This window comes from Cupressus sempervirens, chromosome 4 (assembly GCF_028749045.1).
Source record: "Cupressus sempervirens isolate cs-2001-9-10 chromosome 4, ASM2874904v1, whole genome shotgun sequence".
NCBI lineage: Eukaryota > Viridiplantae > Streptophyta > Pinopsida > Cupressales > Cupressaceae > Cupressus > Cupressus sempervirens.
The window spans coordinates 889,101,286-889,128,643 of record NC_143121.1 but is presented as its reverse complement, the minus strand read 5'-3'; the positions used below and the strand labels follow the sequence as shown (position 1 = coordinate 889,128,643).

Here is a 27,358-nt window from a genome sequence, read left to right as displayed (position 1 = left end):
CCGAATTTAGCCCCACCAGCTTAGGGAGGAATTATACCATTTGTCAACAATCTGTACTTCATTTTCCCACCAAAATGAATTTCCACTAAATTTAGCAGCTCTGTTTTTCTCAATTGAGTAAGTTAGTGATTTATACAGTTGTTTTACTATTTCCACAAATTCTATTCCTTCTAATCAATTAGAAATAGAGAATTGTATCTAAAACCTAATTGCTTAAGTTAAATAAATTCTATTGTGAAACTGACTTTGATTGCAAATGAATCTTGTTGAAAAACTAACTATCTAATCATTTTATTTTGTAACTTTCTTGTATTTTGATCATAGATCATAGAATGTGGCTCTAAATATTAATAAAAAAATATTATCCATAGTCTAATTCAGAAACAAACAATATCAATTAAATTATTAATTCTGACACTTTCTATCATAGATAGATCAAAGTAGTAAATCATACAGTTTTGTTTCACTACAAATACTATTGAATTTATGTGAATTGAATTCTCTTTTCAAAGTGCAAATTAAGATGGGGCCTCTTAAAACAAAAAGTAAGTGCATCTTTAAATGAGGCACTTGAACAAATTTAAAATCAAGTTTAAAGTAGTTTGATTGTAGATGAGTCTTATCAAAAAGGTGACTACTTAATTATTTTCTTTGTACCTATCTTATAGAATATGATTCTAAACATTGATAAATAATTATATAGACAATAACAATTATTAATTTTGACAATTAGTATTCTTAATAGATCAAAGTAATCAAAATAGTAAACCATACAGTTTTGTTTACAGCAAATAATGCAGTTTTGTTTCACAACAAATAGTATTCAGTTTAGATGGGTTTTGAATTTTCTTGTGAAAGTGCAATTTTAAATGGTTATAATATACTATGAAAACCCCATCAATTCAAAGTAGTGAGACGCACATTTCTTTTACCATAGCCAATAATATAACTCTGATTTGGTTAACTAATAGTTTAGGTGATTCGAATTCCCTTGTGAAAGTGAGAGGGATTTCAGATGGGCCTTATTGAAGAAGTCAATGAACTATGTAATTGTTTTTGTTTCTCTTACTTGATTGGCTGAAGTCTGTTTGTGAAAGTGCAGGGCTTGGTCAGCTATCTACTCCATATGCTCTGGAAAGGGGTGGGTGGACGAGCGCATTACTTCTGGTAGGGTTAGGTGTAATATGTGAACATAATGGGGAGATGCCTGAAGCAAAGCCCTGAGGTGAGAAACTACCAAGAGCTTGGGGAGAGAGCCCTGGGAAGAATCATCGTGTGCACCTTTATGTACGTGTAGATATTCTTGGCGCTGGTGAGCTACGCAATCTCTTTGGGAGACAACCTCGGCACCATCTTCTCCTCCACCACATCAACACACCTGAGGCTCTTCTGGCTGCATCTCCCGCCTTCGCATTTGGTCACAATTGTCGCCGTTCTCATTGTGCTGCCCAGCCTGTGGCTGAGGGACTTGAGCTCCATTTCTTTTCTCTCCTCCGAAGGAATAATCACTTCCCTCCTCCTCTTCTTCACCGTCGGCTGGGCCGGCGCCTTTGGAGGCGTCGGGACAAAACGTTCCATTCCTCCCTTGCAATTGAACAATATCCCCGGGATCTCTGGGCTCTATATCTTCAGCTACGCGGGTCACGATGTTTTCCCCAACCTATACAGAGCGATGAAAAACCCCTCGCAGTTTTCCAAGGTACGAGTTCTCTTTTCTCCTCCCCACTGCGCATCATCAGTTGAATTCCATGAGTATACGTCAGATAGAGCCTCTTCATTTTGAGTTTTGATTTGTTAACTTCTATGGGGTTGGACTTAAACTGTATAGTTTAAGTTCGGTATGTGATCTGATAGATGTGAATGGACTTAAAGCAGCATAAGTTATATTTTTGACTTGTTTGTATGTTTTATCTGAAATTAGATATTCACTTTCTCATAAATGATCTAAATAAATTTATATTTGGATTGTGGTGTTTGAGTTCAAATAACTAATTGATATTTGAATAAATTTATATTTGGATTGTGGTGTTTCACTTCAAATAACTAACTGATACTTGAATAAATTTATATTTGGATTGTGGTGTTTGAGTTCAAATAAATAACTGATGCTTGAATAAATTTATATTTGGATTGTGGTATTTAAGTTCAAATAACTAACTGATAGTTGTGGTTCTTCTAAGGCAGAATTCTCAAATCCCAAATATGATGGCAGTTTTACTAGCTTTTTTTCCTAATATGGTTGATAGGGTCAGATTGAACCATCATGTTCTAAGTTTGGACTCCTTATTCTGATTGATGAAGCTGGACTTAAACAACACAATTTAAGTTGATGTGACTGAACTTAAACATCACACTTCAAGTTTTGACTTGTTTACATGTTTTAGATGATATATGTGAACAAGTCAAGACTTCAAGTACTTTGTTTAAGTCCAGTCACATAGATGGCCAGGTTACAGACTTGATCAGTTTTGCATCTTAAGATGGTTGATGTGATTGAGCCTAAACAACACACTTCATGCTCTAAGTTTTGATTCATCATTTGATTCCATAAAATAGCACTTCAACAGCACACTTCAAATTTGGACATGTAATCTGGTTGACAGGGCTGAACCTAAACAACACAATTTAAGTTTTCACTTGTTTACAAATTAGACAAGATATGTAAAAAAATTAAAACTTCAACTAAGCTGTTCAAGTCAAGCCACTTCCACCCAATTACACATCAAAACTTATATTGCTATATTCTTAAGTCTAACAATGTCATAATAAACTATCTATATTTTGACTTGTTAATATGGTTGATGTGATTGTATTCAAACAAGTTTTGATTCTTTTTATTTGATTGATATTCCTGAACTTCACAACACACTCTAAGCTTTGACTTGTTCACATGTTTTATCTGAAATAAATTTAGACATACATAAGATTCATTTTAGATGAACCACTTAAACAAATCAAAATTTAGAATATATTATTTAAGTCCAAATAACAAATACTTAAATGTTTATTATTAATTTTTTATATAAATCATCTAACTTGTATATGTATGTTTTTCCATCCCAGGTGGTTGGAGTGAGTTTTCCATTAATAACAGTGATCTACACAGGGTTGGCCTCCATGGGAGCAACCATGTTCGGATCAGATATAAAGTCCCAGATAACTCTGAATATGCCGAGGCACCTAATTTTGACCAAAATAGGATTATGGGCGACAGTAATAAAACCAATGACCAAGTATGCATTAGAATTAGCCCCTATGGCAATGCAGTTGGAAAGTGTCCTTCCACACTATTTGGGATCCAAATCACGAATGGCAATAAGGGCAACCACAGACTCCCTTCTACTCATCATAAATCATAATCCTCATTATAGCCCTCACTTTGCCTTATTTTAATTATGTTTTGGCGCTCACAAGGTCCCTCCTTAGCAGTTACATCTCCATTGTTCTCCCTTGCCTTTTCTACATCATAATGTACAGATCTTCAATAACCATACTAGGGATGGCTTTGAATATACTGCTGGGAATTTTCTTATGTGTTGTAAGAACAACTTCATCGGTCCAGTCACTGGTTGAGAGTGTACGGTAATCGCACCGATAAGAGTAATTGAATTGGGATATTGTAAACATCTATAGGCACTCGTTTATATAAGAATTTTTTGGAGTTATTTCTTTGGGTTATTTCTCCTCTTAAATGTTGGAATAAAATATGTTCTAGTTGTTTCGTATCGGTATACCGTTTGAGTTTTCTTTTAACAGCAGACTATCATCCGCCCTGAAGATGATGACAGCTATAGTTTCGCAGCATATCACTAATATGACATAATTCTATTTTTTATAACTTCAAAGAGACTATATTGGTGTATCCCAGAGTATCTGTTAATAGCCCTAAGCAAGGAAAAACTTTCCTGCTTTAACATTTTTTAATTGTTTCAGATATATAAGGGAATTATGAAATTATAACTAGTTATTATTTATCGAAAGGGAACCATTCTAATATGAGGTTTTTTTTTGGAGGTTATAGTCATCATTTAATACTGGTTCCAATTCTCTAGAGTATTCTAAAAAATTTTGGTTTTGGGGTATTTAAATAATCTTATTATTAAAATAAGATAAGTTTTTATTGAATCAAAATGAATAATAATAAATGGTTATTGTAGTTAGTTTATAATTTCAATTATTTTGAAAATAATATAGTGATATCATTTGGTAGTTTTGAGTCTCTTTTATATTAGGAGTCATAGACTAAAGAAATGTTTTTGCTTATCATCATGTATTTATAAATATTTATAAATGTGTTTTTTAAAAATGGGGGTTGACCTAGGAAACAAAACCTCCATATTAGAGTATCCCAATATCTGACCAAAATCATTAAATTATGAGCAGTCATTAACATAATATTTACAGAGCTAATATAAAGGGAAAGTCCATAAAAGTACCATAGATAGCCCACAAGGGCCGAGTGCTGAATTAAAAATAATAATAAAAATATGAAGAAAATAGGAGAGCTAGCTCTCCTTATTCTTCTCCTTTCCCTCTAGCTTGTCCAACATAGCTACAATAAATCATGAGCTAGGAAACTGTAGAGAGAACCAATGGTGCCTACTAGCAAGGCCTTCTTTTCCAGCATGCAACAAGTGAATAATCGAAGCCGCAAAGTGCATAACTCTAACTGCAAACCTATTAACATCTTGAATCTCTATTCAACAATTTCTTGTCTCTCCACTAGTTTCATCTTCTTCCTAAGCTTAAGGATATTATCTTCCATAGAGTGAAGAATGAGATAGGGGAACAAAATGAGGTCATGGTTCCTAAAATGATACAAAATGGGGAAGTAATTTATGAATGTATTATTTTGTGAAAGAAATTGAGTTATGTGTTGTATGAACAATCGAACATTGATTTAAATAAAAATATTTTAAGTTAGTTTTTATTTTTAATAAAATCATAAAGATTGAATTTTGATATCATCTCATTAATTATTGTAAATTTTTCCTTAGTAGAAATAATTATTACATATCTAATTAGATAGTTTCCTAACTAGTTACCCCCTTTAAGATTAACATGAGGAGAAACCAAAACCATAAAAAATGAGTTTCTGAATGGATATTAGAAACATGACCTTATAAGGTGTCCATTAAAGAAACAATGTAATCTCTCACAACCAAATGAAAGTAGAGAAGACTTGTGGGAAAATCCCCTCTCCAAAAGAGATCAAATGAAATAATAATACTAGTGGAGGAAGTAAAGAAGGAAATGTTGATGTAGCCCCCTCAAGCACTATTTTCTTATTATTATAGTACAAATAGTCTTCTCCCATAAGAGAGAAGAAGAGAGGATAAAAATCATTCTAATGAAGTAGTAACTCCTATGCCAATGATGGCAGTGTAAAGATAGGAAATGATCTATGCCTACAAAAAACAATTCTCCCCTTTGGATGGCGTGGATGGTTGCTTTGTAGAGGCATCATCTCTCTCCATAAGTTTAATGGTTCAAAGAGGTTTCTACTCTTTGTTTTATTGGTTTGTACATCAATGGGGAGATAGGAGTTTCCTTGTTCTTGGGTCCCATTTTCATGTCATGTTTTCCTCTTATAGTTGTAGTGGTTCTACATGTTTGACTGGCTATTTGTCTACATACTTTGCATTTGTGGGGACCTTTGTTCTTGTGGTATTGAGAATTTTGCATTTTCACCTAGCTATTGGTAGTTATGGATCTTGGTTGGGTGGTTTCTTGGTGTGTGGGACTAGAGTTACTCCAATATCTTTTATGATCAGGATAGTGCTAACAATTTTCAAAAGACATTCTTGGTGTTGGCCTACTTTTAATTGGAGGTCTATTTTTTGGGATTCCTATTTATCCTTTTTCTACCTTGTGTTTTTTTAATTTTCTCTATAGAGGATTGTTATATTTTATTTCTAGGTTCTTTCCCATAGATCTCTTATTGAGGTAGAGCTTGTTCCTATTGAGACATTGCTCTTATTTCCATACAATGATCTTCTCTACAGAGGTAGACTTTTCCTTTGACTCAGGTGGAATCAAGACCCCTTCCCTAATTTTTTATTCTAATTTGGGTCTTCATATTATTTCATCTTTGGTTGCTACTTTGGTTATTTCTTTTCCTAAGGAGGATGTTGCTTCTACTCTAGTGGCTTTACCTAGACCAACGTTATCTACTCATAATTTATGTTTGTTTTTTCAGTTGAATATGTTCTTAACTTGTTTGTTTGGTTTAGTTCTAGTTATTTCTATTATTTCATGAAATGTGGTTATAGTGATAGAGACTCCTACTTCTCTACTCTGCATATTGAAACTTGCAACCCATTTGGTATTTTTCCATATTATTATGTTAAGAATGATAAATCACTTATCTAAGTAATTCTTATATTTTGATGGCTCAAATAAAACCACATTTCTTTGTCCCCTAAAGTTAGATGTTCCTTCTTAAACAATAACTACTAGAAAGAAAAATGTTATTATATTTCATCCAAAATTCATAGATGGCTCCACTAGTTTCACATTTTGGCTCCAACACAAATAGTTACTAGTCTCATTTTTTTTGTCTAAAATGTATTTTTATTTAGTTTCTTGTGGCCCTACTTCAATTATTTTTGGATTGGATTTTCTATTATTTCTTCGTAGAAGTTCTTTATTTGAATGTACTTGGTTTTTTTAGATATGTAATAGGTCGAGGCACTTCACCATTTAATTTAACTTAAAAACTATAAATGTCAAAAGAAAAGTTAACAAAGAACTAGTGTTCTAAATTTGATTTGGCCTAGGTAATTAGGATGTGAAGTCTTTTGTGCAAAAGGTACATGTTTTGATAACATATAGTTAGCAAAGGTAAAATAGGTGAAACAAATTAGATTATGCCTCAATTTATTTTTTTCAATTTTTGAGAATAGGAATGATTAAGGAAGATGTGACCAAAAGATCAATGGTAGAGGATGAATGGTAGGATTTCCCTAGGGCCAAGGAGAGAATAAATAGTTATGACAGAGATAGTTGGAATGCAAAGGGATATGCTCCATTTAATACATTTAGTAAGTGATTGCAAACATTAATAATATTATAAGACATACTTAGACTTTGGAATCATTTATTCTTTGAAGTTGTTAGAGAAAAATATTACAATCATAAGGGCTACGATAGACAAGTGCACATATACTTGGAGTTTGGTGGAGAGAATAGATTCAATGAATGCTAAGTGGTCCATGCATTCTCATGAGAGATGGATTCATGTGAGCCATTGTTCATGAAATATAGATTAATCATTTTGAGTCAAAAAAACTACATTGAATATCACAATAAATATTACCAAATATTTATATATTTTATTGTGACTTTTATTTGTTTCCAACAAAAGGTGACAAGGCCTATATAAATTTATAATGATTTTAAAAAGATTGTACATCATGTTGATAATAATAAGAAATTATAAATATTAGCAAAGCACGTAGTTCTGAAATGTATGAAAAATCTACAACTTGCTAGGACGATAAATAAAAATGATAAACCTCCATAGCATACAATGGGGTTACCAAATAAGACCAAAAATTATATAGCTTACATTGCTGATAATAAGGTAAGAAAACATAGCACATGAAAATAAAAAGGTTTAGGGTCCATAATATCTAACTATTGATCCATGACATCTTGGAGCTGAAGCAGATTTCCATGGCCATGACCATAGGAAGTAGAGACATGGATGATGACCACATAGACAATGAAAAGAGGGTGACCCAATAAGAAGATGAGCTTTGACCATTGAAGCTGATGCAGAGCCACACCTTGGAAAGCTCAGGAGGAATAATCACTCAACTGAGTTACTTCAAGGGGCACATACATCAATCAGGATCAAACTTAAAATTGTACTAGACAAGATCTGAGGTATTCGATTTCACAATGCTGGAAACTCGATGCTGCATAACCAACCATTACATATTGTTGTGAATCTACTGTCTAACTTCTCTGTAAAAACCTGATAGTTTCCTATCTGAACTTTGATTAGCGACACTCAACCTTTTCATATTTCAACAGAGACTATATTAACAATGCCAGACTAAATTCCACATGATACATATATATATATCTATATCTTCTATAATATGATGCAGAGGTATCAATCGGATAACTAACTTCTTGCAATGACTTGCTTACAGTTTTCTCCAAGCTGCATGGAGACGCATTCACCATTTTGCTATCCGTCTCCTGACAATTTCCACAAGGGATTTGGTATCCACGATCAATTTAGGGTCGGCAAGGCTCATGTTCTACCACTGTTACGGCAGTTCGAGTGTGGGATGCGTCTTTAATCCCCTTCAAATTATATTCACGCCCTCCTTCGATATGAATTTGAGCTGCCGAAATATGAGTAACAGTAAAACATGCTCTCGCGCTGTTAATCCACAGAAAGAGCCGATAGTAACATTACCACTTCATGCGAAACTTAATACCTCACCAGCTATGGAGAAACTATGTTAATAATGGCAACAACATATAGGAAGAAACAATATAAAATGGAGTCAACCGCTTGTCCTGTAGAGTGCACAAAGACGCTTCCACTAGTCTTCTCATTGTGTCTTTAACTCCTCCTCGACATTCCCAATGAAAAGTTTTGCCTTTTCATTCAATTATTCACGAGTTTTAGTCTGATCTCGCTTATCTTCTTGATCACCATGGTCATTGCCTCCTTCCTCCACAATGCCGTTTATTCATTCAGACATCGTTCCAATACGTAAAAATATACATCTATTCAAAAAAAAAAAAAAAACTGAAAATACTGTTCTAAAGCTGAACAAGACATGCACAAAAACTGAACTTTCTATTCTACTCAAACTCGAATGAATCTCTTACATGGCCTCATAGCTTATTTAAAACTGACTCTCCTTTTCTAATAAAAGGATGAGATACGTTTTTTTTGTCTTCTATCCAAGAAAAGGATAAGAAACCAAAAATCACCTACTACCTATTATTGGAATCTGACAATCATTATCTACGAATTAAAACTGTTCTAATTTAAAAAACCTATACCTGGTCCTAGGTGGCTATATCTGGAGAGCTCATCGAACTGCTACTTTAGGTATGCCACCACATGTAGGATGTTTATTGAAAATATTAAATTTAAATATTGAAAACATAAAACATTTCTTATTTTATTTCCCGCTCTGCTACTGCGGCATACTCACCTGTAGAAAGAATCTCAAATCCTCTTGAGATGATATGTTGTAGAAATGAATCTCATTCTTCTTTCGAACTTTCCAATTTCTTTGAACTAGGATGAGCATATCTACAAGAAAAACAAAAATAATATCCAACTTCTCCACCTTGTAGCTTTGATTCTTTAATGCTGTAAATGTCACAAAAAAATCTCTAGCATGATTCACTATACATGAAATTTGCATCCCTGCATAAACATTATTAGAAGAAAACATATCATCAGCATTAAGATTATTTGAGTTCTCTTTTTGAATATGAGCTTCCTTATACACCATGTAATGTGCATCATATCTATCTTCATCAATAGTAACCATAAACTTATCTGCTTCTTGACTATCAACCAGTTTCACTTCTTGAATCTTAAGAATCGTATTTATCTCTTCTTCATTTATTAAACATTTATCATCATCTTGATCTTCTGTAGTAATCTCACTTTTAAATATCTCTTTCTTATTACAACTTTGCTCAAGAAAAATAATAGTATTGCACTCTTTCCTTTCTTCTTCAAGCTGAGTTTCCGTACTACCACTATGCCTTTTCCATTCTCCCACAATGGCTACAAATTTTTCCCATAAATTAGATTCTTCTTCAGAACTTGCTGTTACACATTCCTTAGCTTCATCTTCATGCCATTCCTCTTGACATTTTTCTTCATTATGCATATTTAAGGCTTCATCAGTTGCCTCCAAAATCTTTTCCATAGGAGTACCTTCCAACATTGTACTCGTCTCTATTTTCAAAGGACATGTTACTGTTCCAACCACAAATTGTTCACACTCAAATCCCATAGGACTTGTCTCATTACTGCTCTCACCAATAGTTACTTGTTGCACTTCTTCTTTTTGCATTTTATTTTCTCTCAACTTAGCTTCATTCTGTTCAAGTTTCCTTCTCAAACTGTTTATCTCCTCTTCTATCTTGCTTAGCTCTTCTCTTTGTTTTCTCCTTTCTTCTTTCTCTCTTTTCTTCTTTTCCTCTATCTCCTTCTGTTTAGAATCCTTTCTCTGCCAATACCTTCTAAAAAGATACAATAAAGCTACTTCTTCTTGTCCCATCATTCCTCAGCTAGGTTATTTTCTTCTTATCTAGTCTCATGGACTTCTTCTCAGACTATTTCTCTCAATCTTTTACAATCACACAAACATATACACAACTACTTTTTTTCCAAACCTTTTGCTAAGCTCTGATACCAAAAATGATGTAGAGCCACACCTTGGAAAGCTCAGGAGGAATAATCACTCAACTGAGTTACTTCAAGGGGCACGTACATCAATCAGGATCGAACTTAAAATTGTACTAGACAAGATCTGAGGTATCCGATTTCACAATGCTGGAAACTCGATGCTGCATAACCAACCATTACATATTGTCGTGAATCTGCTGTCTAACTTCTGTGTAAAAACCCGATAGTTTCCTATCTGAACTTTGATTAGCGGCACTCAACCTTTTCATATTTCAACAGAGACTATATTAACAATGCTAGACTAAATTCCACATGATACATATATATATATATATATCTGTATCTTCTATAATATGATGCAGAGGTATCAATCAGATAACTAACTTCCTGCAATGACTTGCTTACAGTTTTCTCCAAGCTGCATGGAGGCGCATTCACCGTTTTGCTATCCGTCTCCTGACAATCTCCACAAGGGATTTGGTATCCACAATCAATTTAGGGTCGGCAAGGCTCATGTTCTGCCACTATTACGGCAGTCCAAGTGTGGGATGCATCTTTAATCCCCTTCAAATTATATTCATGCCCTCCTTCGATATGAATTTGGGCTACAGAAATATGAGTAACAGTAAAACATGCTCTCGCGTTGTTAATCAACAGAAAGAGCCGATAGTAACATTACCACTTCATGTGAAACTTAATACCTCACTAGCTATGGAGAAACTATGTTAATAATGGTGACAACATATAGGAAGAAGCAATATAAAATGGAGTCAGCCGCTTGTCCTGTAGAGTGCACAAAGACTTTCCACTAGTCTTCTCATTGTGTCTTCAACTCCTGCTCGACATTCCCAATGAAAAGTTTTGCCTTTTCATTCAATTATTCACGAGTCTGATCTCCCTTATCTTCTTGATCACCATGGTCATTGCCTCCTTCCTCCATGATGCCGTTTTTTCATTTAGACATCGTTCCAATACGTAAAAATATACATCTATTCAAAAAAAAGAAAAAATACCGAAAATACTATTCTAAAGCTGAACAAGACATGCACAAAAACTGAACTTTCTATTCTACTCAAACTCGAATGAATCTCTTACATGGCCTCATAGCTTATTTAAAACTGACTCTCCTTTTCTAATAAAAGGATGAGATACGTTTCTTTTGTCTTCTATCCAAGAAAAGGATAAGAAATCGAAAATCACCTACTAACTATTATTGGAATCTGACAATCATTATCTACGAATTAAAACTATTCTAATTTTAAAAACCTATACCTGGTCCTAGGTGGCTATATCTAGAGAGCTCATCGAACTGCTACTCTAGGTATGCCACCACATGTAGGATGTTTATTGAAAATATTAAATTTAAATATTGAAAACATAAAACTTTTCTTATTTTATTTCCCGCTCTGCTACTGCAGCAGAAGCCCCTTCCACAATTCACTACTATTGATCTCATATTAGTTTTGACAAGTGGATGTCAACACACTTAAGCCATTTACATAGTTCATGCAAAACTAGTAATACATGTCAAGCATAACATGTAAATGTTAGACCATGTCGAGTTGCAATTAGTGCTGAGTCACTCATGTGCCAAGTCACTGAAGTGTCAAGAATATAGACCATGCTGAGTGATTTAGGAGCTAAGTAAATAGTGGATGTTGAGTAATGCAAGTGCTAAGTATCAGTATAAATAACAATGCATGCCAAGCATTAGAGACTTCATATGCCGAGTGACATTGTTTTGGCATAGTTGTTTGTAATGGCACAAATAACTATGTAAACTATTTTTGAGCTGACTTAAGATTATATTTTGTTATTTTGGAGATAGGGATGAATCTATATTTGGATTCCCTATAAAATTACATGCAACCAATCAGAAAATGGGAAGGATTAAGTAGAAAAATGGATGAATCTCAACTATAGATTCATAACTAATCCTAAGCCACCTAAGTCTTCTTAAGGAGGATGGAAGCCCTAAACTCTTCTTGAGAGAGGAGAATGTGTGTGTAAGAAATTGAAGGTGCAAATGAGTTAGTCTGCATGCAGAGCATTCAAGGTGACTTAGAAGAAAGAGTGAATTGTAGAATTAGTTAGAGAAGAACAAAGGATGGAGAAAATGATACATCATTGATACATCTAATCAGTAAGGATCAATAAGATATTGTGTAGAGGCGATTTGTTATCATGCAAGCAAGTGCCAATCATAGGATCTATGTTGAGACATTTTAACAGGTGATTTTAGTTAAATCTCTTAAAAGAGTAGTCCTAATAGGCTATATGAAATCCTTTAATAGGGTGCTTACTTAGTTGTATGTTGAAGTCCTCTAACAAGGAACATTTCTAATAGGGTGTTGAAATAATCTAACAAGGTGAGACCTAATAGTCTTTGTAAGACTTTAATAGGGTAGGCCTTTCATAGGGTATATCATGTTTCATAGTCAAATCATTGTAACCTTCATTGAATACACTTTATTACTACAGTAGTGAAGACTTTTGGCTATCATCCCCACCCCAATTTTACCTTCTTACTTAGAGGGTTTCTAGATAATCATATATAGTGTTATGTGTGTGAATGCTTACATGGTTATGTGATGCTTTACATGTTATTTTAGCTTGCTTATTGAATGCATGTGATGAATGTATGGTGAAAGTTTTTTGCGTCCAAGTTTAAACTCCTGATTCACTGCCCCCCCACACCCCCCCACCAAAAGTTTACTCTTTCCCCTTGTAATGCAAACAATTGGTATTAGAGATTGGTTCTCTAAAAGGAAAGCTTCGCAACTTTGAGAAAAGATCTTGAAATGGAAGTCTAAAAGTTGGGAAAGACTATTGAATATCAAGAGATTTAAATATATCTCATACTACATCAACTAAATGAGGGAAGAGAGGAACTAAGGAAATCCTTGAAGAGAAGGAAAGATATTACTATTGCAGAGAATGACATACTATATAAAGAGATAGACACTACCAAGCTATTTGTAGATGGTGATTCCAATGAATTTGATGCAACAGTTGTAGATCTAATGGAAAACAATAGAGTCCAAGCTAAGGAAATTAGAAATCTCAAGTTAGAGCAAGAATCACAAGCTATACTACAATGTGAGGTGATTGAACAAAAGAAAAAGGCTATGGAAGTCAAAGCTATGATTGATGAAGAAAAAATAATTTTGGTCAATAGATTGGAAGAGAAGTCAACAGAGCTAACCAAGATTTCCAACATGCAATTAGATACCCTAAGTCAAATGATGAATTCCAACTATGAATTGAATGTGAAGGACATTGAGATAACTACATTGAAGTTGCAAAATGAAAAATTGTAGAGTGATCTAAAGAGAGAAAAGGGATTTTCTAAAAGTTTCAACAAGCCAAATGGACCCATCAAATACTTTGAGAAATTATTGAGATCCCATATATCCAACAATGATACATCAGGACTAGGCTACATGGACACTAAAGAAGGAGAATCATCCAAAGTTGCGGAAGAAAGGAACTCCAAATGTAAGAACTCCAAACCTACTTATCATAATTGTGGTAAGAAAGGACATATTGCTAATATGTGAAGGAGAAAAACTACAAATTAGAATGTCAAGCCTAAGAACATGACTCATTGTCATAAATGTAACAAGCAGGGTCATCAGGCACATGAATGCAAAACCAGAACCATGCATACACAAAGATTTGAAGGATATTGCTACAATTGTCAGAAGTATGGACATAGAGCCTTTGAATGTAGATCCAAATCCATGTTGTCATCAAACAATCTAACAAAAGTAAGAAACAATGGGAATTCTTACAATTGGGATTATAATACAAGATACAGCTATCATTATTGTCAAGAATATGTGCATATTCTTGAGAATTATATTAGGACACACTTTAGTGGCAACTACAGAACATGGTTAAGTCAAACTACATGTTTTAGCTGTTTGAAGACTGGTCACATTAGTAAACATTGTCCAACAAGGTCAAAGGCTCCAAGTTGTAAATTTGATAAAGGTAAAGGCAAGTCAGAGGTTGAACACATTAGAAATGAGATGAAAAAGACATGGAAAAATAAATATGTATGTAACACATCAAATGGAGAAGGGATCACCTCACCCTATGGGTTAGGTGATCACACATCATCAAACCAGGCAAACAAGAGGTATGAGGGATTGATATTTAAAGATTATATCATATATCAATTCCAAAAGGAGATAATACTAAAAAGAATAAATTAGCATGAATAAAGATGCAAGATGTTATTAGAAATTCAAAAAAAAATTTAAAAAAAATTCAAATTTTTGTTGAGTATGAAAACTTTCGTATAAGTGCCGAGTGGAATGCTTGTTGATGCCAATTTGTTAGATTGGATAGTTGATGTCGAGCTTCTAGTAGCTACTGACTATTGGAAATATCAACGGATGCCAAATGAACCTGATATTGGTTTTTGCCGAGCTTACAGTTTTGTGAGCACTTAGAATTTAATGCAAGGTTTTCAAAGGGTATATGATCAATTTGAGCTCATTTTTCATCATTTCAAATATCAAGAAAAAGTGGGAGGTGCCAGAAGAAAACTAAAATCTATCAAAAGAGATTGCAAAAGATCTGTGTAGAGACTCATCACCAGTTCGTCAAATTTTGAAGGTATTTATTGAGAGCTGAGCTAGGCAGTTTGAATTTTCATAAACCCTAGCTAGTCAGTATGGCATCCAATTCAAAAAATGTTGAAGGGAAAGAAGTTTTAAATGTTTAGCTAGTAAGTAATGAGGTTAAATAGCCTGTATTTAAAGCCATTCCTGACATCACCTATAAACAAAACCTTTCTAGTGCAAGATGTGAGGAAGTGTTACAATTGCAAGATAGGAAGCATCAGAGACATGGAAATAAGAGGTGCATATAATAGATTGTTTGAGAATGGTGTTTTGAAGGAAGAATATAAAATTGTTGAGAAAAAGGGTTTAGCACAAGTCCTAGATTTTCCAAATGTTTTCAAAACTAAGTGGATAAGAATTGTGCTAAGCTGAATTCATGATGGTTCCTTGTGGCTAGAAGAAGGACAGATCAAAATAACAAAGAAAATTATTAATAGGGTTAGTGGCTATCCAACCCTAGATCGGCCCAAGACACTCAAGAGTGATTCCAAGGAAGTGATTGTGAAGAACACTGGAGCAATCTAGAATAAGAGAGGTATGACTATAGATACCATCATATATCCTCTTACCAAATTTTCTATAAGGGTAATTTCACATAAATTCTATCAATCTAGTAGATTGAATAATGTACACTGCATAGCTATGGATGTTGGTTACAAAATTGTTAAGAAAGATCATACACATGATCTAGCAGAACTTTAGCTACAACAACTTATGGACAATCTTAGAGCAATAAGGAAAATGAAGAGTGTATAATGCAAGTTTGGTTCTATATTGGTTTCTATATTCTTTTATGTACAGAACACTTTTCCCTCATTTGGAAAATTAGGATGGAAGACAAATAGATTAGTTGCAGTGAAAATAAATGATTGCATTGAGAAACTAGGCGAAAACTTTGAATCTATAATGACTAGTTAGTTTGAATATTTCAAGAATTCAATGAAGAAAAGACTCAGAATTCTAGTTTCCTTAGCTGATAAACACTATAATGATGTATTTTCTCTTGTTGATGCTGACTATATATTTGGGAAAATTGGCACACCAAGGGTAAGTTGGTCGAGACCCTTAGGATATGAGGTAAATGTAGATGAAGCCTTAGTAGCCATAACAACTCTATTTGCAGAAGAAGTAGACATGACTGTCAATTTTTTTGGAACTTATGAGATGGTAAAATCAAAGATTTCCATGGAATTGAATACAACCTCCACAATCAAGAAGAAGGATAACCAGGTTAAGAAATTGAAGCCCAAATTTGGAGATGTTGCTAAAAAGGAAGAAGAAGAAGATAAATAGGATGAAGAAGATGAATAAACACAAGCTCAAGAAACTCTCGCTTTATTTCAAGGCATTGGAGAAGACAAAGAAGAGGAAGAGACTAAAGGTGCCAAGGGAGAAGAAGCTGAGAAAGCACCTACTCCTGCCAAGTCAAAGAAGAGGAAGGAAAATGCACGACCAATGGCAAAGGCAAAGTAGATTGTGAAACCAAGCTAGCCAAAGCTTACTACACTTACTACAAGGGCATCCAAATGCGTAAACACCCAAAAGACCAAGGAAAAATCAAAGCTAACAAAACAAGGTGGATAAGAGCAGAAAAGATAGAGAAGGAAATATGTGGCTAAACCATATTCTAATGAAGAAAAGACAGAATTAGATGACATCAACCAATTCAAGGTGGTAAGTCATAGCCGTCTCTCTAATCTTGAGAACTTGTGTGAAAATTTTAAAAACAATGTTGATCTATCAAGATTTAGACATATTGATTTTGATAAATTGATTAAAGAAGAGAAAAATCAAGTGGAAGAGACATTATATGTCATGATCTCAAAGTTTAAAAATATAACACTTGAATTTTCCAACTCAATATATAAAAGTCTATATGACTTAGTTGAGAAAAAATGGCATCATTGCCTGAATGTGGAAAGACAAATTAGGGAAATAACATTAGCCCAAGTGATGCTAGAGTTGAAAAAGGGCCAAATTGCTAAGGTTGTTAAGAAATATTCAGTTACGTTCACACCTAAATATAAAGCCTTTAGCATTCTTCAAAATAATATTGAAGATGTGGTTAAGAAATCAACCCAAATATGAAATCCTATTTATGGGTTAACTACTATTAAGTAAAAAGAAGTTGACCCTACAAAGGGTAAAGATGATAAGGAAGATGATAAAAAATAAGATGATAATGAAGATGATGATAAAGATAATAGAGTTGGAGGAGAGACAGACAAGCAAGATAATGACATGACAATAGCTAAGGAGCAACAAGAAGGACATAGTGTGCATGACACCCAATTGTCGAGTGTCAATCCTCCTCATGACACTGCCAAAACCATAGAAACTATAATTGTTAAGGATGTCTCTGATCCATCAGCTCATAATAGCAATCCTTTGATTGCAAAAGATTTGAAGAATATTTTAGACAAATCTAATCTGCAAGAAAAACTATGTGGCAATCCTATTTTGGTTAGTTTTAAAGAATTACAAAAGGTAGTGACAGAAGTTACAAGGGAGAAGGTGAATCCACAAGAACCACCTTCCATCATCCCTTTAGTTTCTTTTGTACAACCTTTGACCCAAATGATAGTAGATCCATCTACTAAGTTTTTTACAATTGAAAAGAAAGTAGAAGAACCCACAACTACTTGATAAAAGGAGGATACAGGATAGATAGATTCTTTCGTACCTATAGTACAAGTACAAGGTTCCAACCAAGTCATAGTAATAGACTAGGGAAAGCTTGAATAGATGGAACCAAAGGTGAAGGAGCAAGTGGCCATCCAAGAACTAGTAGCCTTACCAACATCTACTACTCCCTGTCCAAATACTCTTCAAAAGATGAGTACAAATGGTACTCTATTGAAGATCTTAGTGCCAAGCCCTAGCTCATCAAAGGTTAAAAATGTTTTATACTATGGAGACATAAGCCTTGATGAAGAAATTATTATTCCAAAGTATGACTATGGTACTATGACATTGGAGCAAATAGTCATTTTACAACAAGCCTTAGAAAGGAAAAAGCATTAGGAAATGCTTAAGAGAGACACTAGTACATTTGCACACATTTTTCTACCAATTTTTTTAACCAAAGCTATGAATCCTCTTTATTTTTTATTTTTAGTCTCGTGTTGGTCGCAAAATAAAAAAAAATTTCCACTTTGGTTCAAATTTCGACCAACATCTATTTGCCCAAGTTGAAAATATCTTAACTTTTGCCAATATGATCAAAATTTTGACCAAATTTGGTCAGAATACAATTCCAATTATTAAAATTTAGATAAAGTCAATGTAAAAGACAAGAAACACATAATATATCAGTGCGCGCATTTATTGAACTTTGGTGAGTGATTTTGGATTACCATGATTTTATGAGATATGGTTTACCCAACAAAAAATTTAAGCCATGAATATAATTTCTTTCTTGCAGCTGGTCATGAATCATGTGTGATTGTTTTCTTGTAGGTGGCCGTGAATCATGGTATTCCTCTAGATGTGGAGGAGAATGTAAGAAAAGAAATAAGAGGCTTATTTGAACTTCTTGTTGAAGACAAGTTGAAAAAAGGTTGAGAGGAAGGAAAAAGAGATCAAATTGCTAGTTATGGATGTGTAGAGGGCTTCAGAGGGCAAAATATTGATTGGGTGGACTTACTCTATGCCTTCTTTGCTCCTTATTCTCTCAAAGCTCCCGATCTTTGGCCCTCAATGCCCATAGACTATAGGTTAGCCAAATGTTCAAACCAATAGTTCATGAGGGTATTAAAGATTTTTACAAATTGGTAGTTAGATATGATAAGTGTATCTAGGTTATAGGTTAGAAAAAATTTCAAGCTAATAATTTATGATGGTATCAAATATTTTAAGATTTTTGTGATTGTGTATACTATGTGGTAGTTGGTCTATCTAAAGGTCAAATGCTAGTAGGAAGCTACATCTTTTCCTTGGCACAGACATTTGGAAATTAACAGGACAATAACCCTTGATTGGCAAAGGGAAAATAAATGTCTATATCTATAATAGGTCAGAACCGTAACCATTAAACTCTCTTTGAGACTTGATATCATTTTTTTCATTTTCAAGATGTTGGTAGATATTTGATAGAAAATTTTCTATAAGAATATCTTCTACTTAATTTATGGTCATATAAGCATTAACTGTCTCATTTTCAAGGGAGATCCTATTTAAATGATTAGCTCTTGCATTGTTGTTTATTGGGTTTAGTATATTCTTTGCATTGTCATTAATCTTTAGAAAAGGTCAAACAAAGATATAAGACCATGACTGTTACCCTTATTAGGTTAGTGTTTCCTTCAAGGTTGTTATGCATGATACCTTCATATATCATATTCTTAACTATCACATGTCAACTAGGCATGTCAAATATCTTCATTTTATTGTATAATGCTTTAACCTATAACTAAATCACTCTTTATGGTTTGTAATATGTTCTTCATGGTGATTAGCTAGAGGTTCTACAATCTCTACTATTACTAGGACTTTCATCACATGCTTTTTGCCTGAGTCTTGATATTTTCAGCCAAAAATTATCCTTAGAAGATTTTTCTCAACTTAATTATATAACCAACCTAACTTGTAGGTACCGAAAAATAACTCTTGCTTATATCATCATTTAGTCATATACTATGCACTCTCAATGGCACCACTACTTGTAAGTTTTCCATATCCCCTAAACATGATTTGCCACTGTCACAAATATTATTTTTGAGGGATGTCAGTTGATTATTCTCTTTTACATCACAATATCTTTTTTATTTCAAGATACATCATTATCCTTCAAATAATATTATCTCATGCAAACCTATTTGTGATGTCTTGGAAACAAAGATTTCACTTACATTTAATAACAAAATTCTCTCTTTTTAAAAATAATTGAACAAAAATTATGTAGTTGCTTCAATCAGTTAATTGTGTATGAAAAAAAAACCTAATCTTTAACTTTACATTAAATAAGAAAAGTAAAGAGATGTAAATTTGGATCTATAGATAGTTTGTATTAGGAAAGTCACTTAATGAGATTTGAAATTGTGTTTTTATTCAAGAACACAAGTCATCTCAAGTCTTGTTTCATAAAATATAGGACTAATAAGTACTTTGAAAAGTATAATAGATAAAAAAACAACAAAAAGATTCTCACATTTTATTTCTATGACACAAACTACCTAATAATTACTCTTAAAGTATAGTCCCACAGTCATGATTTTTGTTGCACAATAATCCATAGAAGAACATAAATACAAACAAAATGATTGAAGGTAACCAAAAATCAAAAAAATATACAACATAAACAAAAATATGATGTAGCAATTAAAAACTTGTTGACAACATAAGATTAATGACTATTTCTTACCATATCCCAGTGGAATAGATGTTACATAGAACATATTTAGCTAGCCTTCATGAGAGAGGGTTTCAAGTCTAGATGTCTCAGAGCATTTTCTACAGCAGACATAATTAACAGAACAAATAAAATTGATATAGATATATATTAGGAAACCATATTTTATTGACCATTGTCCTATATATGCTACTACATCATTGATTTGGATTAAAGTTAATTCATACTGTTAACATACCTTCAACACTATCATAATAGTGCAGTTATCATTTGTTCATCATTATTATTTATACATCCCTTTTACAACCTTTGCATGCTCACCATACCAGTCTTCAATACTATTAGGACCTCATAGGTTTGTCACATTATGACAACTCCCGATGACCTCATGGAAAGATTTGAGACCTTAGTCTTCTTAGTGCATCTTTTTCTATTACATAATAGACACCTCTATTTTTTCATGTCCTCATAATGGTGTCCTCCATGACTGCTATGATGGATACCTCTACTTTGTCTAGCATGTCCCAAGCGACTGCTCTTAACTTCAATAGCAATGTCTTTCTTTTAGGATTACTGATTAATGTTCCATGATTTTAAAGCACTATATTTGATGGCAATAATAAAAGATAATATGTGACTATCCTCATAATGAAAATCTCATAGCCTTTAATTATTTTGTATTTTACCTTCTAAGGTCTTCAAGATCTATTTCTACTCACTGTGCATTAACATCTTTTAGACACCCATTCCATGATTTATGACTTTAAAACCTATACCACATTTAGTTTGATAAGAATGTTGTCTCTTAACTTTATAGTATTATACTTTACAATCAAACCATTCAAAACTTTTTATTAATACAATAATGGCATATTTTCTTTGCAAGAAGCATTGTCACCTAAACGTTACCACATTTGTAAAGAAAGGGAGATCTACTAGAGTCTCCATCTTGAGAATGTTGGGCATTTTCCAAGGAACTAGGGTCTCTAGGTTGGGAAAAACAAAGAGATGACAATGAGGACATTTTATGCTAAGGTGCAGCCATCGATCAATACATTCAACATGGAAGTTATGTGCATAGGGTAGCCCAGAGACCTATACTTAGAGAGGTTAATTATCATTAAAACACAACCAGGTGTTAAATATATGAACCAAGTTTCCCTTAACAAAGTGTTACACTATTATTTATAATAATCTTAAACTACATACCTTATTTCCTACATGGAACTCCTCAAGGTAGATGGGGCACTCACTACAATTTGTAGGCACTATGTTCATGCAGAATTTTGGAAGCTCCTGAATAAGTGCTTCAACTACTTCTCTCTTCATTTTACTCATTTTCAGTAAGAAAAAGAAAAGAAATACTTGTTTAAATAAAATAAGCTAATCCATGTATAAAATAAAAAATAGTCATTAGGGTTATCTACCCACTAGTCTACTACACCATAGTCTTTGAAAGAATACATAGATTGATATATAACTATGAATTTCAAGTCCATCCATTAATTGAATTAAAATTAAATGTATACCCCTAAACTATCTTCAAGTACTATAACAATAACTCCTTCAAACAAATGGAACTCAAGGAAACACTAAATTTTGCAAGTTCCAATTATAATCAATGGACTACAAAAAGTTGCTAACAATAAATAGAGTCTTCCTATTGTTTATATTGAGACATTTTAACAAAGTACATATTAGTGTAGCCTGATCTCCTGTGGTGTTGGGAACATTTCTAGTGGTTAAGTTATAATATAAAAATATTTTAATAATTTATCAGTAGAAGAAAATTTGGGGAGACATCTAATAACAAAATTTTTAACCTTGTCATCATGAATTTGGCAAACAAAAAAAATTGCTTCTGCCCATTGAATATTCTTTGTATACCAATTATTTACATTCTATTAGAAAAAATAATATTTACTTGTAGGAAATAAGTAATCTTTTTAAATAAGCGATATTAAGTGACCTGGTTTGGACAATCATCAATTTTTTAATCTAGATAAACTTAAAAACAAAGTTTTATAGATCATGTACAACCGTGCTCATGAATAAATGTTTGATTTTTAGGTGCAAACTAGACTATTCAAAATTAACACAAGATGGAAAAGATGAGATTCGCATGTTAAAAAAATTATAACATGAAAGATCAAACTTTGGAACTCCAAACACTATTATTTGGTACCTATAAAGTGGGTCTTAGTGCATTAAGTAGTTAAACACTTGATGAAACACATGTAACAACATTCATAGTTTATTTATATTTTTCATGTTAGTGGGAAATTTAATGTTGTTATTAGTGCTAAAGAATTCTGTAACATTAGGAATAACAAAATTAGATAGACTAGCACAATATTTGTTGAGGTCAAACTTTGCACTTTTTGAACCTTCATTGATAGGGTTCATTCCATGAATACCATCTTCTAACAAATGCTCAGAAATGTTCATAGCTATAGCCAGTTTTTACCAAAATGAATGATCCCATCCAATTGTGTTTTATACTAAAAAATTTTGATACCTTATAGAATTCACAAGACCATTGCTCAAATTCTTAATTATTTTTGTTATGGACATAGCTGAGGCAGTCCACTGTACATTACAGGATTACCCATTATCATAGATGATTATTCCCATGTTGGCTGAAGATAACAAAGGAGAGGCGTCATCGATATTTATATATCTACCTTAATCATAGGCTTTGCATATGCCTCCTTTTCTTCTTGTTGATATTGCATGCAAGAAACCTTTTTGCTAGTAAGAGTATCTAGACAATTTATTATCTTGAAATAATAGACCAAAGGGCTACACATCTATTCAAGTTTTTTGGTAAACTCTCATTTTTTCTAGATTTCTTTTCAAACTATCTTGGGAAACCTTTTAGTATTAATTGACTTAGCACCACTAGTACTATACTAGTAGTACAATTTGATCAATATTTTCATGCATTTTATAAACATATTTAAGTTTATGCACCTCTTGTTTTTTGTGTTTTTTATACACAAGTAATTTATTAACTCACTTGAGCATGCGACAACTTAAGAAATTATTATTGTTCTTGTGAAGTTGGAGTTCCTATAAGGAATATGTGTTCTTCTCTCTCACTACCCACTGTATATGAGAAATGTTAGTATGCTATTAAAAACCAAATTTAAATAAAGCTTCTACAAACTAAACAAAATTCATAAACATCAAGATAGACTAAGATGAGCTCTCAATTGAGAATATGAACCATTAATGGGCTCTCTCAATGAGAAGCTCTCTTGTTGAGTGGCTTTGTCTAAATAGATAGGATGTATGCTCAAGCTTATGCTTCAAAAAGGGCTTCAAATGGAGTTGGAATTTGGGTGTGAGTGTATGGTTTTGATGTAAAATGGCTTCTTAAAATGGAATTATGACTTTACCTCATGGATTGTGTTAAAATGGCTTGGGAGAGGATTCCTTAAATAGGCAAAGGGCTTGAGGGAAACCAAATTTAAATAAAGCTTCTACAAACTAAACAAAATTAATAAACTTCAAGATAGACTAAGATGAGCTCTCAATTGAGAATATGAGCCATCAATGGGCTCTCTCAATGAGAAGCTCTCTTGTTGAGTGGCTTTGTCTAAATAGATAGGATGTATGCTCAAGCTTATGCTTCAAAAAGGGTTTCAAATGGAGTTGGAATTTGGGTGTGAGTGAATGGTTTTGATGTAAAATGGCTTCTTAAAATGGCATTATGACTTTACTTCATGGACTATGTTAAAATGGCTTAGGAGAGGATTCCTTAAATAGGCAAAGGGCTAGGATGTAAGGATGGGAAAAAGCTTATGGAAGGCTCAGATTGCATGAGAGGAGAACATGGATTGTGCTTCCTTACAACCAATCAAGGAGTGACACATGTCACAGGGTGAGAGGATGGAGGAAAGGGGAAGGATGAGTCAACAAAGGAGGATCAAGGGATAAAATCTTCATAAAGACCCTCATAATGGCTTGTAAGAGCAATAAAAGGGCTTGGAAGAGTCATTTATGGCCTAGTGGGCTTCATAAAGTTTTATGGTTGAGATATTTTGAAGGAGATGAAAGAAATTTCGACTTGGGCTTGATTAGGAAGGTTTTAAGCTTGCTTAGGATTGTGCAAATGATTAGAGGATGGATTAGGATGGTTTAGGATTAGATTAGGGATAGGCAAGTGGATGGCATTTAATGAGGGTGGGTGAAGAAGGAGATATTTGTTAACTTTGGCTTGGGTTAGTAAGTCTTAACCCATGTTTAGAGAATGTGACAAGGTTAGGAGGGGATTAGGATTAGGTTTAAAGACATCTTCTAGAAGAGTCTAGACTTTGGATGAGGATAAAGACTTTCTAGAATAGTCTAGAATTTCCTAGGATGAGGATGAAGACTTTCTAGAAGAGTCTAGAACTTCTTAGGATGAGGATGAATTAGATTTTTAGGAAAAAATAAAGTTTTATTTATTTCCAGGGTTTGGGTTGAGGAAATATTTAATCTTAATTAAATATTTTTAGTTGGGATTAGGGGTAGGAAATGATGGGATTAGCCTTTAATCAAAATTAAAGAAGGATTAGAAGATTTTTGAAGAGGTTAGTGGTCTGAAGGAAATTGGCCAAGTTTTAGGCAAAAAATAAATTTTTTATTTATTTTGGGTTTTTTGGTCAATTTATTAATTAAATAATTAATAAATAAGGAAATAATGTTTAAATAAGATTTAAACATTTTTGGGAGGGATTCCTTAATTAAATATTTTAAATTAAGATAAAGGGATTTAATGGCATAAAAATTAATTAATTAATTAATAAATGATGATGTCATTAGAAATTTTTTAGAAATAAAAATACTTTATTTTCTAAAGGTTTTTAGGTGTCTAAATTTTACCCCTCTTTGATGTGATTCTGCAAGTGGCATGGCATCAAAGATAAGAAAATAAGATGCCCAAGGCTAGAGCAGAAGAGGAGAGAATGGACTATGAGATGCCCTCTCAAGAAGGCGGCGGGGAGAGAAAGCGAGTCTCGATGGCTTCTTGAAAAGTAAAAGAATCTCGGATGAGCAAGGAAACTCAGATTGGCAAAGAGAAGGAGCTAAATTAGCTCAAACTCTCACTATGGGAGAATGATAAAGGAGAATCAGATGCACAAGAGGAAGGAAGCTTAAGACTTTAGGGAAGGTGGAGGATGAAGGAGCAGAGCGCTATAAAAAGGAATCCAGGATAGGGAGATGGATGAGGGGATTATAAAGCTAATGCAATAGGATTTCAAAGAGTCAGATTGGCAGAAGATGGGTTTCGGAGATCCCTAGGACTAGGATTGTGGATCTCAAAAGATGAGGCTTGGTGGATTGATTTGGATTGGTGAATCCCTAAGACTAGGATTGTGGATCCCTAAAGCTAAAGATGAGGAGTGATTCAAAGAGATACTAATGCATAAGCTGGGGTAGGAGAGACGTATGTTGGATATGGATGGGGGATAATGGAGATGAAGGAAAACCATTGAAGCATTTTGAGTGGGGGGATACTTCAAAGAGAAGTACCACCACGTAGTTGAGCACTAGATTTGCTATAGGACTATTGGTTAATTGCCAAGGTTACCAAGAACATCAAGGCCTTTTCACCAACTATCTAGAGGACTAACAAACTGACTCAAAACAAACACGCAAGGATTGCCCCAGTATTACACATGAATCCCAGAGGAAGCAGTGTGGAAACGACACTAGGTAACCCATAAGCAGAAAAGAAAACAAGCAAAATACATGATCAAGACCTTATGCTCTGATTGCTCCATTCGCAGTATACCATGATATGGAAGATCGTGGAAACCTTGAGGAGGGAACAAGGAGATTTCTTGGAAAAGATACTTCAAGACCCAAAAGGGAAGATTCCAAATCAAAAGAAAGTGAAAATCCGAAAGAGAAACATTTGCCAACGAGATGGGTAGGACGAAGTACTAACGAACCAAGATCAGCCATGAGGAAAGCTATATCCTACAAGGATCTATTGGAGAGCACCTAAGCTGGTGGATCTGGATGAGTGATGCATCTGGCAAGCTGAACTAAGAAGGATAACACTTTGGTGACAGGAGATCTAGCTAAAGGATGCATTGGGATAGCTAACCAAGGGTTGTGTGATGTGTGCAAGATGTTGATCAAGGAGGAACTAACATGAAAGCTGGATACATACAATGGTACTAAGCTAAAGAGGATGTACAAGCTAACAGACCAAGATATTTACAAGCGAGCTAATTAAGAGATGGTACAAGCTAACGGACCAATGATAGGTATGATACAGATGGATAAAAAGCTCAGGATGAGAGGATAGCAAGATGGCTCTATTTGGTGCAAGAAGTAGAAGCTAAGGATGAGGTGATAATGAAAGATATGGATTTGACAAGATGCATCCAATGATGATGATGGAGACAATGCCAAGGTAGCTGGTAGCTGAACAGATAGATGGCACTAGAGTGAATGGCTAATGAGAGGATGACATTAGATTTGCATGAGGATAGCCTAGAGCGGGATACTAATGACAAGGGAGGATGGACAAGACAAGATCTCCAAGGAATATTACAGTGCCCCCAGCCAAAAGATGACATGTGGAAGGAGGTTTTATGATGGATGTGATAGGATTCAAGCTAGGATGGAAAAGCAAAAGGCGCTAGGGAGATGGATGATAACTGGGATGATGGCGTGAGGTTGCAGAAGATAAGTAGATAGCAATAGATAAAAGATGGAGGATGAAAGATAGGTGGATAAATTGGAAGATGGAGCTAGATGGCAAGATGTGACCTAAAGCATGAGGATGATAGGCTAAGTTAGGGATGGTTGGATTACGCATGATGCTTTTTTGCCAAGTTTTCATCATGGTACTTGTCCAAGGTGCTTGAATTGCCAAGTTTTTACCAGTGGACGCTTTATTTTTCTTTACTTTTTTTTTTTTGACTTTTCGACTTTGGACTTAACTGGAATGATTTTGGCTTTCTTCAACTA

At 33.8% G+C, this 27,358-nt stretch overlaps 1 pseudogene; it reads left to right on the top strand.

Annotated features, from left to right (window-relative positions):
• Positions 1-523: 523 nt before the first annotated feature.
• LOC149564248 (amino acid transporter AVT1H pseudogene) lies at positions 524-3,586 on the top strand (annotated as a pseudogene).
• Positions 3,587-27,358: the final 23,772 nt, after the last annotated feature.